Source organism: Nanorana parkeri, unplaced genomic scaffold (genome assembly GCF_000935625.1).
Source record: "Nanorana parkeri isolate BGI_ZX_2015 unplaced genomic scaffold, ASM93562v1 scaffold1054, whole genome shotgun sequence".
NCBI classification, from domain to species: Eukaryota; Metazoa; Chordata; class Amphibia; order Anura; family Dicroglossidae; genus Nanorana; species Nanorana parkeri.
The window spans coordinates 330,293-347,386 of NW_017307322.1; the positions used below are offsets into that span (position 1 = coordinate 330,293).

The window sequence follows — 17,094 nt, forward strand, 5'->3', positions numbered from 1 at the left end:
ACAGAAATTTAAAGTTTTATCTATCCATATTTCCAGGGACTGACCTGTGTTTTGGAGGGCTGTGCCTGGAAATAATTGTCGGCTTACCCCCACCCAAAACGGACATTTTAAGTTTCTTCTCTTGCCTGCAGTCTGAAGCACGTGCTGCCTTCTTATATCGTTCAGGGATTCCAGAAGGAAGATACTATCACTAGAATTCCCAGATCTGCCCATCATCTGCATCACCACCCTTCCAGGATGTATCCCAGATAATGTAGAATAAAGCACCAGGGAACCCAGCTGAGAATGACACCTTAATGTGACATTTATCAAAAATCAACCAGTCAATTATGTGCCACGTTTTTGTGAGGCTTTCCGACGTTTGCCAACATTTGTTCTTTAGCAGGAAATGGTGAATACTGTAGCATAGACCCTAAATTTACAGCAAATTTACAGCCACTGCACATTTGCTAGACATGCACCAAAAATATTTCCTTTATTTTCACCAGCCTGACGTAGCGAATTGTTGCAAAGAGAATGGAGAGAACCTTCATGAAGTCCTATAGGATCTCCCATGGGTTGCCTTTTTATTACTTAATTTGGTGAATTAGCAGGTCACCTCACAAAGAATCGTCACCATGCGAAAGGGTATGGAGGCCATGTTCAACCTACCAAGAGGAGACCAACAAACATGCCTGGCGTGTCGGATTTATACTGTCATGGGCACATATTGTTTATTAAAGGGTCAGTCCACCCAAAAGTGATTTTTTTAAAATTATAGTTGGAATATCTGTCTGGGTTGCGTGACTGAATGTGAATATAGACACAGCACTATGAATAGGGACACATGAACATTCATCACCGCACGTTCCCTGCACATGCACCTAAACAATGTTTCAACTGCAGAAGAAATCTTTGCCAAGCTTACAGTAGAGTAAAACCCTAACTGGAAGACATTTAGTTTGCTAAACACGTGCCTAGTTTTTTTCCCCATAAAATAATGTCTTCACTTCTTTTCATCCTTTGTTGTATCTCAGTGCTGCCGATCTCCTCCAGACTCTTTCAGCCACCTTCTGTCTACAAATATTTGCATTGCAAAAAATCAATAATGTGCAGCCAATTGTTGGCTGCACATTATTGATCTGTGCCAGCTTACCCATCGTTACAACAGTGAATCACGTTTGTCCAATGTGTGTCGGCATGTCCCCTTGTAGTCTGCAACAGGGGCATAATTAACAGGACGACAATGCAAGAGCACAACTGGGAAACACCTGATACCAGGAAGTGCCTGGATGTGGACCTTCACAGCAGAATCCACTGATATGAAATCTGCCATTTGAAAATAACTTTTGAAATTACATGTTAAAAGTTTTATAAGATTTTTTTTTTATGTGACAAGGGCATGCATCCCGGCATTATGGTAACAACCACAGGCCCACACTATACAGCGTTAGTTTTCAAAAAATAATGAACGGCACCAAAGGAAGACCTAAGCTCTTCAATAAACAATGCTGGAAAAAAAGTTCAGATCCACATGGAGACGTTGGCTTTAGTTTAAGAGAGCGAATCCCTACCTCCAGATATTGGCTTTCACTTTCTGTCCTGAGAGCTGATATGGGAGTGCATGGCCCAATGTGTGAGGTGGTAGAACTGACGGCATGCCCTCTGTAAGGCTCCATTCGCACATAGCAGTAGCGTTTTCCGTAGGATGCACGTTTTTGTACCGCCCGGACGCCGCCCTAGTGTGAACAATTCACATTGGAATACATTGTTTTTTATGTTTAGCACGTTTCCACACACCACTCATGTGTGAATGGAGCCTAAGTGGTTCCTGGACACCTCGGTGGGCTGTTCCTTCACCTGGTCTCTCCTTTTTTCTTTTCGCCCTCCATCCCATTTCCTTCATCTGTCTGCGCTCTACCCCCGTCCCCCTGTGAGCCCTTCCTTGTCTTCTCCTCCCCCACAACCTACATTTCATAATTTTCTCTAATCTCCCTGGAAATAGATCTCTAAGCCCAGGCTGGATCTTTATTTACTGCATGATGTTTTCATCTTGTTAAAAAACCTGTAGCGTACTGCTCTCCTGGCTGCAGCCTGTTATCCAAATACGGTTCATGATCTTGTTGCCACAAAGATGTTATTTCATTGACTTGATTGTATTTGATGCTTGTAATATTGTGTAACTTTGTGTGTGTACATTGCTCATTTACTCTACAATATGGCATTATGAATAAAGAAATAAAAAAAACTTTTAAAAGATTTTAGCGATTGGGTTTAACCATCACTGACTGCACATTCACTACATTATAAATATGCTCATTGTTTGAATGTTGATGCACTGCAATGCGTGTCATTCTAAATGGCCCCCTAACTCATCTAACTAAGGCACCAAAAGGCACAACAGCACACTACCATGCGTAAATTAAGCATGTCCATTTTTTGTCCATGTGTGTTGACACAGAGCATCAAAGCAGACTGGATTCAGCCTTAGAGACTTGAAGAAGCATGGAGAGATCTGATAATTCTACAGTAGGTTGAGAGACAAAAGAAGCTAAAACCAAAGATGACCACCCTAAGCTATCATCTTTGTAGGGAGCTGAACTTTTGTACTGACAACACCCCCTTTTAGCAGCGCTGTATTCAGTTCTTACAATCTATTTATCTAAACTGGCCTTTCTAAGAGGTGTACTTAAAATGCAAAACAGCCATTTATAATTCATGATGGGAATACTGATCACCACACTTCTTTGTGACAGTATCAAACTACAAACTGGAAATGGCTTTGTATCGTGACAGCACTAAATGCTTTTGAAGCAACCCTGACAGGGTTTTAAAAAAAATAGAAAACCACTACAAAAGAATGCCATTTTTACACCCCGGTCTTACTGCCCATTCCTCAGATCGGGGTGGGGGTAGGCCTCTGCCCTTTTCTGAATAAATTCCATCCTCCCTGGATTAGCACCATCAGTTTTCATAGTGCTGCTGGCCAGCCTGCTTGCATCATAGAAAATGAAGACCCTGTATGAAAATTTGGAGGCACCCCTGAGGAAGCCAGAAGGAACCCCAGGGTGCTGTGGCACCTTGGTTGAGAAAGACTGATGTCAACCAGCAGACACAATCCTGATTTCTTTCCATTGACTTTAAGCCAGACAGTAAAGCTTACCTTCACACGCACTTATTAATTCCTAAGGAGACTTGAAAACAGCCATAACCAGGACTCTGATTTCTGGACACTCAGCCATGTAGCCATGCTGGTTGGCCGGCCTGCATCATGGAAAAGGAAGACCTTGTATGAAAATTCTGGTCTGAGGCACCCCTGAGGAATACAAAACACAGAGCGCCTCCATCGTGTAAAACTTTTTAATAAAAGTTAATAAAAGTAATAAAAATAATAATATCTCCCTTTGTGAGTACATCTCCAACTGTTTTTATTCTTTTATTAAAAAGTTTTACACGATGGAGGCGCACTGTGTTTTGTGGTTCCCCTCACCTTTGAGAGCAGCCCTGAAAGTGTATTTCACTGAAGATCTCCCTCTCATCTCTGACTCCTGCTGCTGGCGCTTATGTGTTTATCTGTTTGCACCCCTGAGGAAGCCAGAAGGAACCCTAGGGTGCTGTGGCACCTTGGTTGAGAAAGGCTGATGTCAATCACCAGGCACAATCCTGATTTTTTTCAACTTTAAGCCAGACAGTAAAGCTTCCCCTCACATGCACTTATTGATTCCTAAGAAGACCTAAAAACAGCCATGACCAGGACTCTGATTTCTGATAACTCAGCCGTGTGGTGTCACAGCTCTCCCACTCGAGATCATATACATGAGACGAATAAACAGCTTATAAATACACTCATCAATGAACGGTGCAAAAATTAGCGGATGTGTAACAAGAAGAAAGACTTAAGGGCATGTGAACATAGGCAGCTCTGCTAATTGGTGGCTGTTTAGAAGCAGTCGGCATCTTGTACATTACTGAGAATCATTAACGCTCCATTTCTTATTACTGCAGAAATAGATGAAGCTGCTTTAACTTTCCTCCAAGCCCTAGTTTACACAGAGACAGGTTTTCTGCATCAAGAGAGATGTAACTGATTGCTGCTTGGCACCATCTGCCAGGCTGGTCATAAACAGCCCGAGCAAGCATCGCTTGCAATGATCGAGCTGCTTCTGATGAGGGAAATAATACATATCCCTGCAACAAAGAAGGGGAAAGGATCAGAGTATCACATGTGAACCGCTGTCATTGCCAGGCGAGAATTGTCCATGAGCACAGCAAATATCCACTTTGGTCTGATGCTGTAGCTTTTACAGGAAATGTTTTTTCTTTTATTAAAGCCCAACTCCATATACAGTTATTTTAACATTACATTTAATATTAAGTTTAATATTTTCTTAATGCTAAATTCCAGGAATCATCTTTTATGGATACTTACTTTGGTCCACCTCAGCTCAATGTTAGTATCTATATGTGATGCCCAAGGGGCTGCTGGGGATGCTTAACATCACTTTATTAGTCAGCGATACATACAGTCAGCACTGGTGTCTTCTGGCTGAGACTCCGATGCCTTCCCCTCTGCGCACTAAGCACAGGGAGACGCTCGCTGGGCACTGCCGCCATTCAGAGAACGCCTTGTATTTTTCTTGATGAATACAAGGCGTTTGTTGACTGGACAGGGTGGAGATCATGGCCTCATCTGTCCCTCCGCTCTACCTCGTCCAATCAGAGAATGCCTTGTATTCACTGAGAAAAATACAAGGCATTCTCTGAATGGTGGTGGTGCCCAGCGAGCAACTTCTTCTTGTCAGTGCGCAGAGGGGAAGCCAGACCTGGAAGAAACCAGCACTGACTGTATGTAGCGCTGACTATTTTTTGATTTTTTTTTTTGCATCCCCAGCGGCCCTCCGGAGATCAGATATGGATACATACACTGAGCCAACCCGGACCAAATGTAAGTATCCATAAAAGATCATTCCTGGAGTTCCACTTTAAACTCACACTGAGGGCTTGTTCACACCTATGCACGCTATTGTGCAATGCACCTACCTTGCTTTGCAATGCGATAGGTGCACTGGAAAAAGTCCAATATGCTGCATTTCCGTGTTTTACCCTTCCTGGTCCCACCAGCACTGCAGCACAATGCTCTTCACAACACAAGACAAAGCACACTACCAAAATGTGAGCTAAAGTTTTCCTGTTCAAACAGCTAATAGATTTGCTTTAGAATGAGTGATTTTAAGGAATCAAGAACTAACCAGCATGCAAAATGTAGCAGAATAGGGCTCATTTGAGTTCACTTGAATCATAAAAGAGGTGACCTCCAGACATGTCTACTACTTTTTTCCACCGCACAGCACCGAATAACGAACCACTGCAGCGGTGTGAACGGGCCCTAAAACTATGTTTTTTGAGGAGCTCTATGTAAGCTCTGCTGAACGCTCCTGGAAAGTACAGTGGAAGCCACACTTTCTACCTCCCCGCAATGCTATACTGGTGTCTATGTCAGACACCAATTCCAGTGTGGTGCTTACAGCCCCCCACACCTCATCTGAGCCATTCACAAAGGACCGCACAGTGATAGCGTTGCAGCTGTGCTTTGTAAATAGTACGGCATAGGGAGGGAGTGGACGCACAACCCCAAAAGTGGTATTTATCATAGATATTGTTCCTTTACTTTCCAGAGGTGCTCAGCAGAGCTTATAGAGAGCTCCTGAGGCAATAGAAACTGTACCTTTTTTAAAGTGAGTTAAAAAAAATATTAAAGGTTTACAAAAAAAGTAAAAATAAGTGTCTGGAGTTTAAAGGGTTACCTGTAAAAAATGTTTTTCATTATCACAGCTCCTTTAAGAAACCCTGTCACCAGTCCACACTTCAGTACAGGACCTGCTTCATCTACCCTGCTGCATTGGAAAAAGTCCAATATGCTGCCCCTCCATGTTTTACCCTTCCTGGTCCCATTAAAGCCTACGGAGTGGGATCCACCAGCACTGCAACACAATGGTGTTACACAGGGCAAAACACACTACCACAATGTGAGCTAACGTTTTCATATTCAAACGGCTAAGAGATTTGCTGTAGAATGAATGATTTTAAAGAGTCAGCCAATAACCAGCATGCAACATTTAGTGCATTTGATGGCTTGACCCTTGATGATCTTAAGAGATGTGCCCTCCAGACATGTCAGCATTAGTCTGGCCACCGACACCTTGGTTTCCTGCTCAGTTTAGAAGGATAAAAACTAGACACGTCTGATCCTTAGCCATACATAATAACCTCTGCTCTGCTCTGCTCTGCACACCATAGATGACAACCAACAGCAATTCATTTGCTCTTTGTAAACACCATAAGGCTTGTTCAGTAAGGGATCATTCATGCCAGAACACATGTGGACCTACATTGCTGTAGTGCACATTGACCTGATTTTTGAAGTAACTCATTTCAACTAATTTGAAATGCAAAATACTATATATGTCAATGTCCTCAAAATGCAGCATGCAGAACTTTTTTCTTCTATGTTTCAATTCAACTCAATAGTGGTAAAGGATACTGCTGAAAATAACGGATCCTCTCACATTCATGCATTTTATCTGTGCTAGAAAATACTGCAAAATGCATGGCAAGGCAATAAGGTTGATTTACTTAAGGCATATAGGCTGTATACTCTACAAGGGAATATTCCTTGAATGAGGTGAAGCTCAGCTGGCTTCAATCATCGAATCAGCAAAAATGCTGTTGTTTTTTTCAAATCTTCCTTGCACGCGATTTGGCATTCTTTGAAAAGTGAATTTTCACCACATTCACTAAGCTGAGTGGAAATTCACTTGCAAAGTGGCCAGCCTTTGAACAGCCTATTTGCATTTAATAAATCAACCTCAAGGCGTGTGATCGAGTCCCCAGAAAAAAAAGCAATCTGCAAACTGCCGTGAACCAAACAATTTGATCAGATTTTATTTTGCATTGATCGTCCTTTAGTAAACTGGAAATACAAGTTAAAACCAAAGCAATGAAAAGTGTGCCTGCTCATTGAATGAGGTGGAATTTGGATATCTTAGTGTTATGAATAATTGCTATAACAAGTTAAATATTTGTTTGTTTTTATTTTAAAACATTTTTAATCTGTTAGAAGTTTGAGTATGTATATATACAAATTACAATAAATGGTGTATAAGCATTTTAGTCTATATAGATCATAATGTTTAGACTAAAATGCTCAGAAAACAAAAACAGCTATGTTAAAAAAAGAACTCTGGGTAATTTTTTATTAACCCTTGCAGTAGGACTGCCTCCGCACTGCACGGGTTAACTGCTTGCTTTGGTTTAGAGCTTGTTCACACCAAATGCAGACCAGATCTGCATGAGTTTCTGCACATACAGTGCAGTGTATTTTGCAGCGTTCCGGGACGTTTTTGTAAAAAGAATATATATATATATATTAGCTTAAAATGGGCTTTCAGTGCGTTCACATGCATTTTTTGATGTGTTTGCATGCGTTCCAGAGCAGGAAAAATAGGGCTTGCTGCTTTTACAAGCTCTGGAACGGAACGCTGTAGTGTGAACTAGAGCCCAAAATACCATTGGAATACATTGGAGGGGTTTTTAATGCTTTCTGTAACTGCTCTGCATCTGGAACGCATTTGGTGTGAACAAGCCCTTAGGGCTGAAAATAATTTATACTCACCTGATCCTCAGAGGCGACTTGATGTAAGACGGGATCCTCTCTCCCTTGGGGTCCCTGAGTCCTTTATACTGAGTTTACTGTATACACAGTGCATAGGACATGAGTATATTTTTGTTATTTTTAGCCCTAGACCAAAATGAGCCGTTACCCCTTGCAGTGTGATGGTAGCTTTACTGCAAGGGTTAATTAAAAATTACCTAGAGTCATTCGAGTTTGAGTTCTTCTTTAATGCTAGGGACAGGCTGCAGCATGTGTCATTTTTTTATTACGTCAATAGTTACATTACCAAACTTTCAAAACTTCCACTAAATATATACTGTATATATAACATTTCCTTAATTTATATACATATATAAATAGTTTTAATTATATTTTACATTTTGTATTTAGTTCCCAAAGTACTGAAATTAAGTTCTAGGATTAGCTAAATGCATTCAGTAGATGTAATGCAGCCTTCCACAGAGATATACTAATTCAGCTGGGTGCTCTTTTTCATTGGAGTTTGACACGCCTGGGTTACTGCGTCTTGCACATCATTTTTGCTTTTTGCATTGCCTTGCTAAATTATCCTCAATGTAAGTATGTTTAGCTTTATGCTATTTTACTTTGTGTGCCCTTTTTAAATAAAATTAATGAGACCACCAAACACCATTAGACAACAAAAACCTAGAGTATGTCTACTATAGGTTCTCCATTTACCCAGTTATCATAGAATAACTTCAATGTATGTTGCTCGCACTTAAAATGATGCTATGAGGGCCTGAGTCAAGCGGCTTTGGGGCATCAATGGCATCAGTTTGACCTCAGGTTTTGATGCTTCTTAGATCACACAGAATTTATTGATATGTAGTTAACTTCCTTTTGACCAGCTTTAAACTGTTTTGCAATTGTATAGGAACGCCAAACCCAATGAAGCAAGCAACAGGCACAGCTGGATTTCTGTTACTGGAGACTATAGGCACCGAGCCTTCGCATCCAAAGTTATGCCACAGGCGCATATTATCCCTAGGATGATTTTCTTTCTAGTTCTAACCTTGCTCAAAATTCCATGACAGCTTGTGAATCAGCTTATATGAGATGGCCATATTTTTATTTTATTACACAATTACCAGCAGGGGTGTGGAAATTAAAAAATAAATTAATACTTTCCAAGGACTAAAGCGGGGCTCAGTCTATTTGTTCCTCATTTCGCTCTCCGTCCTGAAGTCATTTGTCGTGGTCCCAGGTCCCCCAGAAGAGCAGGGAACCCCAAAAACCACGGCTGGGGGGTTGGACCGTGGAGGGGAGGGTGGCAGCCGCCCAGATTACTTGAACAAACGAGCTCTGGCTCCTTCACTCTACATTTAGCCCTGCTTGCCCGCAGCAGTGCTAAATGTAGGAAAAAAAAACATGCCCGGAGCCTGGAACTGCATGTCCTGGATGTCGGGCAATAAGAATCCCACACCCCCTGTACCAATAGACACAGGACAGCTCTGACATGATCAACAGGTATTTTTTGCACTTATTGAGCAATTACAATAAAACAATTTCACCTGTGTATTTAACAGACCAAAAAGGAACAAATAAAAGAAGTTCATTGTTAGTGTTTACAGTGGTACCTCGGTTCACCAATTTAATTGGTTCCACGATTCTGGTCGCGAACCGAAATGGTCGCGAACCGAATCACATTTTCCCATAGGGTTCAATGTGAATCAGGGTAATCCGTTCTGAACCATAAGTTTCTTTTTACCACCATTATTGCTCTGCACATTCTTGTCACTTTCAATAACGCTCTGTACATTCTTGTCACCTTCAATAACGCTCTGCACATTCTTGTCACCTTCAATAACGCTCTGCACATTCTTGTCACCTTCAATAACGCTCTGCACATTCTTGTCACCTTCATTAATGCTCTGCACATTCTTGTCACCTTCAATAACGCTCTGCACATTCTTGTCACCTTCAATAACGCTCTGCACATTGTTGTCACCTTCATTAATGCTCTGCAAATTCTTGTCACCTTAATTAATGCTCTGCACATTCTTGTCACCTTCAAAAACGCTCTGCACATTCTTGTCACCTTCATTAATGCTCTGCACATTCTTGTCACCTTCATTAATGCTCTGCACATTCTTGTCACCTTAATTAATGCTCTGCACATTCTTGTCACCTTCATTAATGCTCTGCACATTCTTGTCACCTTCATTAATGCTCTGCATATTCTTTTTCCCACCATGCTTGCACTGCACTTTACTGTACAATACTGTACAATACTGTGCTACAAAGCACACAAAAAAAGCTTCACAGTAAGTGTCCACAGCCCTGTCTGTGACTGCAATCTCAAGTACAGGAAGCCACGACCATGTGTCAGAGCGGGGAAGATGGCCGCAGTCGTGTTTGTCACCCGAGGCAGAGTTCGCGAACGGAGGCAAAATTTTGACGAACTTCCTGGTCGCGAACCGAATTGTTAGTGAACAGAGGCGTTCGTGAAACGAGGTACCACTGTACATGCACTTTAATTAAATTAACAATACACAAGCCCATTTCAATTTTCAAATCTTAACTGAACAAACTGAAGAGAGAAGCTGATTGGCTGCCATGGGCTACTGCTCCAAAATCTGCCTGCTCCACTTTTGATAAATGCCCCCCATTGTTTTTTACATCTACGCTTATTACATTCTGGACTGGGGTGCCTCAAGATTTTGCATACTTTAATAAGGTGCCGTGACTGAGAAAGGGTTGAGAAATGCTGATCGTCTCTTACCGTACTTCCATTCTGTGTAAAGGGAAAATCTGACTAATTGCTGTTGAACAAAAAACATAATCCTTTCCTCCCTTTTAGAAAAGTGGGCCATTATGTTTTTCTTTGTAGTCACTGTGCAGTTACAGCTGGATTGGACAAATTATTATGGAATTCAGTAGCCAGCAAGATTTTCTCAGAAGTAAGCTTCAATGACAACAAATAGAGAAAACCTTAAAAGTTAGATGCCAGCTGGACATTTTAAAGTGACACTAAAATCAGAGTTAAATCTTAAGAATGCATTCAAGTACCGTAACTATTAATGTAGTTTGGAGTAGTCACCACTCCAAACTCACTTCCGTGATGGACTACAATCTCAATACAGATTAGTAAACCAAATGTGGGATTGTAGTCCATCACAGGAGTGAACTTAGAGTGGTGACTACTTTACAACACACACAGGGACCATGGGGAACAAACGTAGCCACCCTCCAGAAGGAAGGACAGTGTCAATCTTTGAAAGCGGCGTTGACGCGGCGTTGACGCCGCTTTCAAAGATTAGGTGGATGACCCAGAGATTGCCGGCTGTACAGCTCTAATATCTGGATTAAAAGTAACGAGAGGATTGAGCCAAAAGAACCAGTGCTTGCCTGGATCACCAACACCTGGATACCACACCAACTAAGGGGAAACCAAAAGGACACATAGTGATTAAAAAGCCACAAATAGCTCCACGCGGAGGAAACCCGTGAATGGGAAATCGAGAGGTCATGTGAGTAGACCTGCTGTTCGGCTTCAATACGAACTAGCAAAAAGCTTAAACTACAATCACAGTTACATATGAATGATCCCCCGATATAAAATGGTTGAAAAACTTCCAAAGCACCAATGATCAGGAAAAACAAAGCACATCAAAATCCAATCCCACTAACCATGAAGACACAATTCCAACAGCTTTCCATTTTCAATTGAAAGCATCCCCAAATAGAAATACGAAAGTTGCCAAAAAACCATCACAGATCAACTCACTGTAAATCTTAGACAACTTTGTGGTACGGTTTTCAAACAATTGCAACACACAGGATTAACAAAGAACAAAGGGGTCGACTAAACTGTAGTCAGCTTAAGAATATGTGGACATATCTAAGTTATCGTTACTAAATAGAAATAGATAGATACATTCAAGTATCAAAACTCCAAATGACCTACAGACTTTATAAGAGATACATGTACAGCCAACCAAGGGCACATTTATCCACTCCACCACCGATCATATTCAGTTTGACTAGACATCGTTTTTAGCCATTTGACGTGTGTTCAGCAATGTGTGTTTTTGATTAGAAATATATAGATTTTTCTTTAAAAAATTTTACATTGTGGTTTGTCCCAGCTGTTGATTAACCCTTGAACTGCCTTCATCTGCAAGACAGTTTGCATCCTTTTTGTTTTACCGGAGTCCACCTAAGGCCCTACTCACATCTGAGCGTTTTGTTCAGTGATCCCTGAAGTGCAACAACTCCCAAGATGAAAAATCCCACTGTCCTTATCTCCTCATCCCAGAATGCTCATTCTCAGTGGGCCTGTTCACACCTGAGTGTTGTGCTGATTGTCTCCTGCAGTGTAAAGCTCAAAAAAGTACAAAAGCTTCTTTTGGGGCATAATTTGGCATTTTTGGCTCATAGAATTTATTTTAGCTGAAAAATGGGTATGTATGTCTTTTTTTAGGGGCTCCCATTTAAAAGTTTATGGGGCTAAAAATGGCACATAGACTTCTCCTCTACTACAAGTTTGCACATAAAATCCTGCATACAAACGTGCCCTTTAGGTTGCCTGGTAGTTGCCCACCATTAGGTGTGATTGGCGACTAATGTTGTTTCCTGTGACGGCAAATTTTCATAGTTAAGGATTGGTTCTGTCACAGAGATTTTTCCATAAGTCTGTGTTTAACAAGTGCAACCAAGGAGTAGAAAGCACATGTTACCGCCTTCTAGAGTAGCCGTACATGGCACAATCACTGACCAATTTTTGGCCTTGGTCATAAATTGAGGTGAGAATTGGACCATGTATGGCTAAACTTTACTGTTTATATGTAGAATTAGGATTAACCTTTTATTTCATTGTTATGAAGTCCTAATACAGACTAATGACTGTTCAACCTACATTTCTGGCATTTGCTGATCGACACAAGTCCTCAAAATTGTGAATCAAATGAGGCGTTGAGTTAATGACCACCAGACTCCGGTACATGAATTACACATTGCTCAGCTTTACTCATGGGCAGGACAAACAAGCTCCGCCATGGCAGCCAGGAGTTGTGCAGTGCCACTAACGTGAATGACTTCTCAACAGATCATCCACATGTCTGTATCTGCAGGAGACCGATGTATTGGACTACAGGTTGGACATTCCATGCATAAGGCTGTTTATAACATCATTTAAAACAGACCGATCTCTCCTTTAAAACAAGGGACCCCCTTTGTCCAGCACCAACAGGCTATTGTGTATCATCACTAATTTAGCTGCTATACTTTGCAAATCTCTGGGTGGGCCCTCTAAAATGTTTCTTAATGCAGTATGATATAGGTCATACCAAAATATACCCATATTGTTTCTGCAGTATCTACTGATGCCACTAAGTATCCATCTTTTAAATCTCATCTCTAGTTATAACCACCTTATATGTTTACTGCACTCGTTTGAGCTGCTGTTCTCAAACAAGATAACCATCAATACATGTATTGGATGCATTCAGCAGGCTTTTTTGCTCTATGGACAAGGACTCCTGATGCTAACAGACAGGTTAAGTAAGGGGGTCAGCTTGTTACTGGCATCTGACAGGTTACTGGCTCATGTAAGGTTCTGTTAAGTGAAAGATGCATTTGATTTTGTTCTACCCGGAAAGCAAAAAATAAGTGGCCTAAAAACTGACCTAGCTAGACAAGTGACAGTCACTAGTGACATTTCTTGTTTCAAAGTCATGGGAAGGAGGTGTGTGCTGTATATAGAATTTGTAATTGATGATATACAGGTTCATTGCCATTTGTTCATGCCAGTGGGCATTCTATGCATAGTGGTGGTGTTTTTAAATGTGTTTCAGTTGACATGACATTAATAAATAGTCTCTATATCTGGTTATGATGCCTAAAGTTAAACTCCAGCCTTACCTTCAGTCTTGCACAGTTCTCCTGGACTTCTATTGCTTACTCTGGTTTCACTGAATACTGTGAGCTCCTGACTCCTGAGCATTGTAAGCTGTTAAAAGTTTAACAGAGGCTGCCTTATTGCCCAGCTGGAGGACCTCCAGAATCATTTGGCTCTTTACTTCCCAGCCTTACTGTCCCTGGCCTGCCCGTTTCATTCTTTGGATTTCAGTTTTTTTTCAATTATGGAGGCTCAACACGATACATGGGCTTTGCCCAGGGTAACACCCAGGGGAGGCTTTCCACTAGCTCTGGTAGAGGTTTGGGGCACCCTTCCTTAGTCGACCGCCACCTCTCCAAAGACTTTGAAACTGCGCTGCTCCACATCTACAAGAGCCAGAAGCCCAAAATGTATGCCACACTGAGCCACAAGCCTCCTTTAATGCAAGTTGCAGCCTATCAAGACTGGTAGAGCTGGAAATATGCCCTCAGGAATGAAGACTGCCACTAACCACCATTAACCGCAGGAAACCATGCCCTCTTTGATCACACACACACTGTTTTGTACCCAGAGGGCACAGGGACTCTAGCCTGGCTGGAAAATTAGAGCAGGTCAACCAAGGAAAGGTGCCATGGGCCCCAAACTGCTATCAGAGCTAGTGGTAAGCCTCTCCTATTTATGTTGTATGAGTTCAGCTATCCCTGTTCATGAACCCTTCATTTCAGGCCCCGTTCACACGAGTGGTTTGATTGGGTCCGCTTGTCAAGTTTTTCAGGTGGACCTGATCAGATGCCCAATGCAAGTCTGAGCAGCTGGGTCTAAATGGATGGGCATCCGTTTACACACGCTTAGGCTGCATTCACATATAGCGTTTGTGGTCCCCGCGCGGAAGACCGTGCGGGACGAAAACGTTAATATTTTTCAATCCGCACTGATGCTGCTCGTTTGTGGCTATTAGACAGCCGTGAACATGCGGAATCCACCAGATTATCGCTCTTGGATTATGAACGATGCACATTGAAGTGCATTGTATTCTGGGTTTACAGCGGCTCTGCGCCTATCTGTACAGCCGAATACGCGTAGACAGCCGCTTAGGTGTGAATGGAGCTTTACCTCTCACTAAGGCCAGGTCTGGAAAAACATGGGGTCTTGCAGCTTAAAGTGACATTAAACCCTCAGATTTTTTAACATAAAACAATACTGTAATGTGCGCCTTACTGTAATCCATGGTTGTTTTCCTTCTCTATACTGCTCTTCCTTTTAAATCTGTATCTGTTCTCATGTTCTGCAGAACTTCTGTTTTGCAGCAGACTGCCTTGTCTCAGGAATGGATACACGGTGTCTGTGTATCCGTTTGTATGGGTTTGTAATCTGAGCCAGCACTACAGGAAGAGGCCCTGAGCTGAAAAGGGAAGTTCTGCAGAGCATGAGAAGACATGAGGATTTAAAAGGAAGAGCAGCAAAGAAAAGGGGAACTACCATGGATTACAGTAAGGCACACATTACAGTATTGTTTTATGTTAAAAAATATGAAGGTTTAATGTCACTTTAAGTTCTTTCCTCCATTGCAAGATGTCAAAAAAACTGAACGGACATGTATGTCACAGCAGTGACATCTGATCCATAGTGCACCGATCAGGAGGAGATCCATGCACAGATCCCCTCCTGATGAGCGCCTCTTAAAGCGGCCTAAAAGATGCCTGTTTACAATGAACCAATCACTTGGATAAAATCTTCATACACCAAGCACTGGGGACCGGTAGGGGCACATTGCCCATAGCTCTTAGCTTGTATAGTAAGCGTTTGAGGTACCGTATCAAAAGCCTTAGCGAAATCCAGATATACCACATCCACAGACATCCCTCCATCCAGATCTCTACTTACCCCCTCGTAAAAATCAGTAGGTTAGTCTGACAGGAACGGTCCTTCCTGAACCCATGCTGGTTGTCGTTTATTTTGTAATTTTCCCGCACAAATTCTACTAAGTGGTCCTTAATCATTCCCTCTCAAATTCATTAATTTTACATGTAGTCTAGGTTTTGTGTTCTGTTTTTTATTTTTACTTTTCTAGATACACTTACTTGAAAAAAGGGTCGGCATGACAACCTGAGACTTTATTTTTATAGACTCTATTTTAGTTTCACATTTATTGTTTACCTTCTGTTGTTTTATATGATAAGAATACTTATATTGTGCTACAAGTTTAATACCTTTAAATAAAAGTTTTATTTTTATCATACTTTTTAATATGTTTCTTTGGGGCTTAACAAAATAGGAGTCTTTAAATGGTGTGGATATTGGGGGAAATGGGTGTGGTTACGGGGTGTGTGGCCACTGAGGGGTGTGGTCACTGAGGGGCACTGTAAAGCTTTCTCGCACAGGGCGCCTAAAGGCCTAAGGCCAGCCCTGGGTGCAGGCAGTCAACGCAACTGGAAGAGCAGCCGAGGACCAGCAAACTGCCAGAGTTTGAGGACGGACTGCCAGAAAGGCTGACTTGCTCTTTTTTTACGGGGTGGCCCTTTTTTAACTGACATGGTAAGTTTAAATGGTCTTGCAAACACCATCCAAGCACAATCAGACACTGGCTGCAATCAGCGATCCCTCAACCCGCTGTTTTAGACAATGTCACACTGTTCACAAACAAAGTAATCACCAAACATATGCAGGACCAGACATCCCACGTTTGTCATTGCTGTACTAACTGATACATGTTGTCAATTTTTAACGTGTGCACAGTAAATCTTGATATTAGTGAAGGGGTTTTGATGGCAATATATCTCCTGTGTCTATTGCACTAATAAACACAACACAGTCTGATCCATGTGGGCTGTATCTATACCTTTTATTTTCAAGATTCACATTGCTGAGCCACTTTATGGGCGTTGGATCACTGAGGTGACAATAATTATTAATCGTAACCAAACGCACCTTACCAATGCACCTGTGATACAGCACACCATGGTAATACCTACCATACATTGGGGTCTTCTGTGTTACAGACGTTTGCTTGATTTTTGCCTAGAGTAAAAAAAAAAAAAGCTATATTCACCCGATCTTCTAAGCCGGATTGCTCTTAGACCGGTTCCTGCAGCCTGTCTCCCCCTCCGGTGCAGCAGTCTAAGGCCTTATGAGTCAACACGTCCAATACCATGTATAGGACGTGAGGATGCCGAGGGCAATACCATCGCTGGAGTGGAGGAGGAGGCAGCACTGCCAGCTCAGAGAATAGGCTAAGTGTAACTTTTTTTGTTTAACCCTAGGCAAAAAAGAGCAGTTAAAGTTAACCCTTGCAGTTTAGAGGTAGCCCCACTGCAGGGGTTAATAGTTCTTCTTTCAGGCACCGCAACAGACTGAATCTAACCTTATGGAAGGGGTGGACAACGAATATGCTATTCAGGAGCCAGTCTGTCCAATCTGGGATCCAGCAGAATTGTTCTTTAGGAGCCAGCTCCATTGATGAAAACGAGAGAAAACCCTCAAAGGTTATGGACAGCAGTCATTTTTAGAGAGCACCGGCGACCTGGCTCCTAGGATTTGTCCAGCCCTGTCTTATGGGATCACTGAGACCCATGCACAATATATA

General features: G+C 41.9%; 1 protein-coding gene across 2 annotated transcripts in view; it reads right to left on the minus strand.

Annotated features, from left to right (window-relative positions):
- The window catches only part of ELMOD1 (ELMO domain containing 1), a 93,252-nt gene that overhangs the window by 75,130 nt on the left and 1,028 nt on the right, over positions 1-17,094 (minus strand). The window lies entirely within an intron of this gene.